This window comes from Meriones unguiculatus, chromosome 8 (genome assembly GCF_030254825.1).
Source record: "Meriones unguiculatus strain TT.TT164.6M chromosome 8, Bangor_MerUng_6.1, whole genome shotgun sequence".
NCBI classification, from domain to species: Eukaryota; Metazoa; Chordata; class Mammalia; order Rodentia; family Muridae; genus Meriones; species Meriones unguiculatus.
The window spans coordinates 2,066,580-2,075,825 of record NC_083356.1 but is presented as its reverse complement, the minus strand read 5'-3'; positions in this window follow the sequence as shown (position 1 = coordinate 2,075,825).

Genomic DNA, 9,246 nt, shown 5'->3' with positions numbered 1-9,246 from the left:
TTTAGTTTGCTGCCGTTATGAATTGTAATGTAAGGATCTGTGTTTTCTGATGGTCGTAGGTGACCCCTGTGGATGAGTCACTAAAGGGGTTGAGACCCATAGGACGAGAACCACTGCTCTCGAGGCTGGACTGCCTGGTGCTTCAGGTCACAGAACAGGGGAGGTGGGCTGGCCTACAGGTGCCTACTCCCCCTTGCCCTGGCTCTGTGGCTTGGGGAATCCCCAGGTCCTATCCTGAGCTCACTGGGCCACCCTTCCCCGGTGTCCTTGCCCAGCCTGTTGGGCCACGAGCTTTCTGCCTTCGTGCTCTGCTCTTCAGCAACACTCAGCATCTTTGGTGACACCTGGCATCCCGTCTGTGTCTGCTGCCAGCCTGATGTCCCACGCCTCACGATGGTGCCTGGCACTACCTGATACAGAGGCTGACTAGTCCCATCATGCGCACTTTGGAGGGAGCCTAGAGGTCACGAGCAGAGCCTTGGTGGCCAAGCCTGGCTGCATTCGTGTTCCGGTCTCCGGCCTCCTGGCCCTGTAGGCCTTCACGCACACCCTGATACTCACGAGCAGTTGATTCCTTCTGGTTAGGCGCTCCAGAGCGGACACTGTAGCTGCAGCCCCTGGGGCTTCTGGGTCATCTTGTGAACTGGGCGTCTGGCCACACGTGAGCTTGGCCTGTTCTTTTCTCCTGGCCTACAGGCTCCTATGGGCCTTGGAGAATTAGAGGGGAGAGGAGAACTCAGGGTGCATCCTCAGGTCACCGACCCCTCCAGCTCCTTCACGAGGCATCTTTGGGCCTGGACATGGGACATTTAGAAGGTTCTAGAAGCCAAGAAGGCCAAGGCACGGGAGGTAGATGGCGTGGTGTCTCTGAGGGCCCCGGCTCAGAGGAGGGCTGAGAGAAGGTCACAGGCGGTCTGTGAACAACAGTCAGTTCATGCATTCAGTGAGTGCTTACTGTATGCAGACACCACGGCAGGCGTCTGTGCCTGGGAGAGCCCACGTCCTTCCTCGGCAATGGCTGTGTCAGTCAGCTGTGGTTAGGGCCCGACGGCTGCATGCCGGCTCATGCTGCCTGGACTCACACAGCAGTGTGTGCCACTGCTCCCTCAGCCTGAGGAGCCTCCCCGAGCAAGGCACAGTGTTGGTGAAAGGGAGGCTTTACTGAGCCATGAGCCGCCGTGTGGTGCCGGGAGCCACACATGCGAGAGCAGCCATGGGTTTAACCACAGCACCTCTCTAGCTCCTGCTCTAAAAAACAAAGATTATATTATTATTGTGTGTGTGTGTGTGTTCACATGTGGAGATCAGAGGATGAGTGTGTGTTCGCCTCTGTGTGTGTGCCTGTGTGAGTGTGCTCACATGTGGAGATCTGAGGATGAGGGTGTGGGTGTGTTCACATGTGTGTGTGCCTGTGTGTGCGTGTGCTACCACGTGGAGATCAGAGGATGAGTGTGTGCGCCTCTGTGTGTGTGTGTGTGTGTGTGTGTGTGCATGTGTTCACATGTGTGTGTGCCTGTGTGTGCCTGTGTGTGCGTGTGCTCACATGTGTGTGTGCCTGTGTGTGCCTGTGTGTGCGTGTGCTCACATGTGGAGATCAGGATAACCTTTGGGAGTTGCTTCTCTCCTCCCATCACGGGCTCTGGCACACTTGCTACCATCTTGCTGCCCTCGGCTGCTCAGTGTTCTGATTCACAGCTGCCAGATGTCGGGGGCCGGAAGAGCAATCTGGGAGAACCGAGGCCCACAGGACTGGGAGGTATCTGGGCTGTGTCGTACACCCGTGCACATATGCGTGGGAGAACACTTAGCCCCGAGTGTGTGAGCGGGTGGAAGGGAAGGCCGGGGGCTGAGGTACTGGCCGACACACATGTGACGGGTTATAGAATCCTGTTTGTTCACCTCAAGTCTGGCTCGTGTTGCCTGAGAGTCGAGGGCCTGAGGGGCAGGTGGGATAGACGCGTCACGGTTGTGAGTGGGTAGGCGGGAGGAGGGGTATTCAGGGTGGCCTCATCAGTGGGCTTGGGGGTTCAGGGTCAGTGCTGGCCGCCTCATGGGCAAAGGCTTCCCTGAGCCATGGGGCAGTGCAACCGTGGTGGCTGGTGTGACCTGGGGAGTAGGGGGCGTTGAATGCGGAGACGAGGTCAGGGGTCAACATGCGAGTGTAAGCTCCTGGCTGCATCCTCTAGAACCCCTTTCCACCTGGTGCCCAAAAGGATGGATGAGGGTGGTGGAGCTGGGGGGTGGGGGGAAGGGGACAAGGCTCCCCAGGGGCTGGGGTACGGATTTCCCCCTCCCCGGCCTGCATCAGTGCCCCTCCCCCTCTCCTCCCCCCCCCCCCGCAGGGGGACAGTCCCTCTCAGCTTCGGGAGCATCCTTTCTCAGGGCCTGGGCGGGGTGCCCCGGAATGCTGCTGCGCTCAGATGTGGCGGCACCGCCCGCGTCCGTCGCGTCCCAGCCCGTCCAGTCCTGTCCGGGCCGCCCAGAGCAGCTTCCCTGCCTGGGCATGCTGGCCTTGGGCAGGCACCGGCTGACTGCGGGAATGGGCTGCCAGCCCCGCCCTCTGCCCCGCCCCCACCCTGCCAGGGTTACAGACTCAGCCTGAGCCCAGGCTTCTCAAGCCACACCTAGCCTTTACATGTCCTGCCTCAGTTTCCCCCTGTTGAGAGGGTCGTGGTAACCAGTAGAAAGTGCTTGTCTGTACTTACCTCCCTCATTAGACCAACACCAGCTAACGCCAGTGCTCAGCTCCTGGCAGAGGGTCCTTCTTCAGAGCCTCTGCCCTCCTTCCTTCCACGGGCTGTGCCTGCACGCTGGCCTGGCTTCTCTTATCCGATGGCCCTAAAGGAAGGCCGGGAGCCGGTGAGAGGGGCTGGGTGAAGGGTCACCTCATATCTTGCCGTGGCTGTTCACACACTTGGCCTTTGGAGACTGAGCTAGGGAGCACAGACCTTGTCTTCATTGGACAGCCGAGGCAGGGATTCCTCCAGTTGGGGGCTGAGCTTGATCCTGGTCCGGTGCTCCTTCCCATCTCTGTCTCACACGGGTGGGCAGGTGTAGGTATAGTCAGGACCACAGTTACCCAGCTCTGTGGCCGGCTGTGACAGCTCTCTTCCGGATCCACCAACCTGCCGGGAAGTTTCAGAAGGGTCCTGTGGTTCCTCAGGCTGGCCCCGGGGAGGGGCACCCTGTAGCTGCTCCTCTCAGCAGGGGGAGTTCCACGGGTTTAGGGTACCTGGCCCCTCTCTCCCCATTTCCCCACCTCTGGGCCATGTACTGGACAAAGACAGAGGGAGAGGTCTACCCTGTCTGCTAATGGGGGTTGGTCCAAGTCCTTCTGCTGGCCAGCTGGCTGTGTGGCCTAGGGCAAGGCCCCTTCTCTGCCTGGCCTTCAGTTTTCTCTCACGATGAGCAGACAGGTTACACTCACGGCTCTGGGATGTCACCCCGTGAAGGAGGTCTGTGTCCCAAAGTGAAGGCAAGGTGGCCCTGACCATTTTCAGAGTGTTCATCCAGGGTGACCCTGGCTAGTTTGTGGTCAGTTTACTTCCGAGGACAAACAAAAGGGTGCTAGGCATGCTGAGTCTGCCCGGCACGGCCTCGGTTCAGCATGCAGAGAGCGCCCTGGCCAGTCGTTTGGGGCCTGGTGTGTTGGGAGCATTGTCACTGAAGTACAAGCTTTCAGGGGTGGCCTTGAAATCCTGAGGGCCTTGTGGCTGGCTGGCTGGTCCCAAGGCTTTGAGTTAGCACAGGAGCCATGGTTCTTTCCCCCTGACACAGGGGGTCAGTCTGGTAGGGGAAGGTTTTGGCAGGGGACTTTGAATCCTAGGGAGCGACACTTCCCAATACGGTGTGGGGAGGCCGTGATGTACCGGGGCCGGAGCTCTGGTCTCAGAGATGTGGCCTGTGCAGGCGTGGAGTCGGGGAGCAGGCCATGGAACTCTCAGGAGAACCCCTGGCTCCCCGAGTCTCAGGGGCAGCCCCCGAAGTACCAAGTAAAGCCTCTGTGGCCTAGAGGTTGAACAGACCCTCGCTGGGTAGTTTGCACCCAGGGCCTGTGATCAAGAGGAAGTGGAAGGCAGCAGGAATGCAGGACTGCAGCCAGGCCTTGTCCCGACAGGCCCCGAGGGCTGGGCTCCGAGGGCTGGGCTCCGAGGGCTCTGAGCACAGCGTAGCTAAGCAGCCGCTGTAAACAGTAGAGACACAGTGCCTGAGCGCGTGCGTGTTCCTGGTCATGCGTGTGTGCCTGTGCCGAGGCCGCAGCATTCCAAATCATACACGGGGCCTTTCCTGTTCCTCTCCAATCCTGTCACACGCAGGCCTGGGACTGTGTGCTGCCTGTCTGTGCCTGGCCTGCCACACACACTGTCTGCATCAGTCCTGGGTGCAGGTGCCCTCAGCGCCCACGCTGACAGGTGGGGAAACTGAGACCAGATCAGGCGTCAGCCTGAGGCCGGTGTCACAGCAGGATCCTTTCACCACAGCACTTTTTGGGCGTGTGTGTACATGTGTAGAGATGGGCACTTTGCTGTGCTCTGCGGGACGTCTCCACGAGATATCTATACTTACATGACCCATACAGCCCATATGTGTACATTTGCATATTCATACATTGTGTATTCACGTGTAAGAACACACGTGTGCAGTGCAAGTGTGTGACGTGCGTCGGCCTGCTTTCTCTCCTTCCCTTGGCTCTGCGCACGAGTGAACACGTTAACATGTTTTCATGTCAGGGCTGCAGGCTGGTGCCACATGGGATGCGTGCTGGCCCTGCGGATGGCACAGGAGCCTCTGAGATGTCGTAGTGTGCCAGGAACGGGCTTGGGCAGGAAAGGGCAGATGAGAAAGATAAAGGGATAGTAGCAACGGGGTTTCTCAGCCTCTAACCAGGGGCCCGCCGCCCGAACCTGGGGTGGAGACGGCTGTGGGCTCCACCGGCATAGATCACTGTCAGGCAGTCCTCCTCTGTGCTGGAGGGAGTCAGGGGGAGAAGAGAACCCCAAATGGTGTGAAGCCTCCCCTGTGGCTCACAGAAGTGGGGAGAAGGGCTGTGGTGGTGTCCCAGTGCCTAGGCGGCATGTTTGGGCTCTCTGACCATTGTGGGGGTGCAGGTGAGACAGTGGTCAGCAGGGGGCGCTCGGAGCCTGCAGATTGTGCACACAGCAGCACGGGCAGGTGAGAAGAGGGTGTGTGTGTGATAGAGCGAGAGTCAGAGAGAGACAGAGACAGAGAGAGAGAGACAGAGACAGCGGAGCCACGTCTCTCAGCACCTCAGCTGTGCTGCTTTGCACAGTCTGGGGGTCGGGGACGTCCGTGTCCTGGCTCTGCTTTTCCTTAGTGCGGAAGAGGAGGCCGCTGTGACAGCCGCCAGACTCAGCCATCTTACAGACACACTGAAAACGTAGAAAATGGAAGCAAGCCAGCAGAGGAGGGGGCTTACTTCTGAGCAGAGGCTCTGGCAGGGGGCCTTTTCCCAGGGTCGCCCTGCAGCCGCCTGCCCCTCCCCCACTGGTCCTCACAGAGTCCCACCTTGTCAGAGCGGGGCTCTCTCCAGCTCCATGCCCTCAAGCCTGAGAGGTAGTGCTGTGGGTTTTCGCACCCCTGGCTCTCACTAGCCTGCCTCCTTCAACTCTGGGGCACCTTCTTCCCTGTGGGCGTCCTACTCCCCGGCAGGTGACAGGTGACCCCTGCTCCTCCCCCCAGTCCTGCACCTCCTCTCTCTCTGGGAAATCCTCAGTGTGGTTTCTCCTTAAAAATATTATTAGCATGTATTAGTTACACACAGCAATGGGTTTAACTGCATTTTCACACACGTATAGGTTTTGATTCTTTGTCTTCTCAAGAAGCTCCCCTTCTACTTTCATGCTCCCCCCTTTTTATGAGACAGGGCCTCACTGTGTAGCCTTGGCTGGCCCAGAACTCACTGTCTAGACCAGGCTGGCCTCAGACACAGAGAGATCCACCTGCCTCTGCCTCTCTAGTGCCGAGATCAAGGGTGTGTGCCACCATGTCTGGCTTCCATGACAGGCTCTTGAGGGGCCCAACATCTTCTGTGCAAGTTGTTACGGCTATCGTGAGTTCATGAGTGCAGCAGCCACATCACCCCAAGGAGTCAGAACCTCACCCCACTTCTCCCCCTGCCCCAGGCTCTCACAGTCTGTCTACTCCTTTTTCCTGAGATGTTTCCCAAGTTTTGGATAGAGATGTCCCCTTTGTGGACGGACATCTAATAATTATTTATTCACTCTGTTCTATATCGATCACCGCTGATCACTGCAAAAAGAAGCTTTTCTGACTGAAGTCCTGTGGGCACAGACATAGTTATTTAGAAGGCCATTTGTTGGGCACATCACATCCATTTATTTAGCAAACCAATGGCGGAAGCTTCCCCACTAGGGCCTATGGCCTCTTCAACTAGCCACAGGCTTCTGGCGGGTCTGCCGTACCAGATGTGAGTTCCCTCTCGTGGGGTGGGCATCAGATCCACGTTGGCATGCTCTCTTCTTTTGCCTGAATGCCAACTGAAGCACAAGAGGGAGAGCTCGGGCCGTGCAGGCAGTGCTGTGTGCTGGGAGAACCACCCAGAGGTGCAGAGGGGGCAGACAGGCTCCTGGGAGGGGCTGTCTGTGGGGAGGTGGTGTTTCCCCGAGGAAGCAGATATGCAAGGCGGAGGGTTCCAGGTGAATTGCCCCCACAGCCACTGTAAGGCCCGGGTGCTGTGGCAGCTCCTTCAGGGATGGTGTTGGGAGAAAGCAGTGCAGGGTGGAGAGGGGTGTCAGTCTCAAGAGACCCTCAGAATTGAGGCCTGAAATTAGAGCCAAGTGTGTGGGGGTTTGAGGCTGGCATTTAGCTCATCCAAACACATTCTTTGCTGCTTTCTTTCTGCCCTGTTCTGGAGGCTCCAGGTATGTGTTAGTCTTGCCTCTGCCAGGAGGGGGCAGTGGTGGCTGCTGCGATGGCTGTCTGGGCTTTTCCTACTGGAGGGCAGCCAGGGAGTCTGCTCCAGAAGGAAGGGGAAGGGCCGGGCCACTTCCCCAACCCTCAGCTTCTTCTAAACAGATCTCCAGGCAGGTAGGGCTTAATCACTCCAAAGGACAGGCCTCGGGGGCCTGACTGAAAGCCCTCCTCATGCCCTCTGGGGACGTGGGGAAGCTGGGAAAGGCTCGTGCTGGCTGTTGGCGTTCTTCCGCAACTGTTGTGTGCCAGGCACCAGGCTAAATTCTTTCCTTGTGCATCAGCTTAAAGATTTATGTTTATTTCATGTGTGGGGGTGTCTTGCCTGCATCACGGAGGCCAGAGAGACTGCACCATATTCCCCTAGAACTGGAGTTACAGCTGGTTGTGAGGCACCGTGTGGGCGCTGGGAATCCAGCCTGGACCCTCTGCCAGGGGTAGCACGGCTCTCAATCGCTGAGCCGTGACTCCAGCCCTCGTGACTCCAGCCCTTGTGACTCAATTTTTAAAAGCTACGAGTCAATTATGCAAGTGTAGTTCAGGCCTCAGAGAACACCCCAAACCACCCACCCAGCACCAGAACACGCTCTGTAGACCCTAGGCTCAGTTGCTATGGGTGCAGTCCCCTTGGGAGAGGTGTGGGAGGTCAGGGAACCGGAACCTCGTGACGACTGACACGTTGAAGACGCCATACCAGAAACGCTGGATAGTTCAAGCTTACGAGGATCAGATGTTGGCAAGCGCCATCTGAGAAGGGGTTTGTGAGGGACCCTTTCCTGCCTGTGAGCGGTCTTAGCTGCCGTGAGTGCTCCCGGACCAGAAGACAACAGTCCTGATAGCCTGCAACTGGGGGCTGACGCCGCCATGCGTCAGAATAAACAACTTGCCCTTCACCCTCATCTCCCCTTGCTCCCAACTCCTGTAGGTCTCTGAGGGATTCAAGACGCCTTCAGGATTTTCCCTGGCAAGCCCATTTGTCAGTGTGGTTCCTAGAAGAGCTGACGGCCCCAGCTAAGAACACAGAGATGGCTCAAAGATTAAGAGCACTGGCTGTTCTTCCAAAGGTCCTGAGTTCAATTCCCAGCAACCACATGGTGGCTCACAACCATCTATAGCGAGATCTGGTGCACTCTTCTGGTGTCCAGACGTACATGCTGGCAGAATACTATAAATAATAAATATATAAATAATAATAATAATAATAATAATAATAATAATAATTACAGATGGGTGGCAGGGGGATCTTTAGCCTTGATCCCCCTTCTGCACCTGTGCCAGGGACCTGATCTTTAGTGTCATCACAGCTCTCAGAGGCATGACTGGTCTGTGGCCCCACAAAGCAGCCATGATAGAGAGGCCTTGGCACAGTGGGGGCAGGGAAGGGGCATGGCAAAGATCCTGGCCTCTCTGCTCCAGGATGGAGCCTCTGAAGAGAAGGCTCCCACTTCCTCTCTTTCCTCCTCGTTGAGCATGCCCTGTGATGGCGCTCTCTGCATTTCTCAGCAGCTATGGCCCCTTGCTGTCACCACGTGTTTGCTCATTCTTTCAGAATTTGGCAAGTGCCGGCAGCATGCTGATTTGGTCAATGGTCCAAGTCGGTGGTCACCAGGCTGCAGGACTGAGTGACGTCAGTCTGTGCTCGTGGCCTGTGTCCTGAGGGGCATTTCGGGGACCACCGCACATCACAGTGTCTCATAGCTTTCCTTGTTCATTTCTGGAAACACTGCCTCGTGATGGGCAGCCTGGGCCAAGCGACTTCGCCCCCTTTCCATCTCCTTTGCTCCCTCTAATACGCATCCTCTGACTTGGTCTCCCCTCTTCCAGGAAACCTTCTGTGACAGACTTCCCTGCTGCATGGCAGGGCCCCAGTGGGATGGGGACCAAGGTCCAGCCATCTCCGGTTTGTTTCTTTCTGTTTCTGTGGTGGTCCCTTTTCCTAGGACCAGAGCTCCCCAAACTTAGGGACAATGCTTCTCTTTATGTGTTTCCCTTACATTTGACCTGGCCAGGAGAAGTGGCATGAGACAAGGCTATCCCACCAAACCAGGGCCTGCCTGGGCTCTGGATGAGGACTCAGGTGGTCACGTCCTCTGGAGACGGAGAGACTTGATTCCCAGGCATAAAGCACTGGGTCTGAAAGCTAATCTTTCAGGCTGTGGAGAGGACTCAGCTCATGGGTACCTGTCCAGCTCCACCCACCTTTTGTGTCCTGGTCCCTCTCACCAGCCATTGGGTTGGCCATCTTTGTCTCTTCCTATGGCATTCAGTCTGCAGGTAAAAACTGAATGGTTCTAG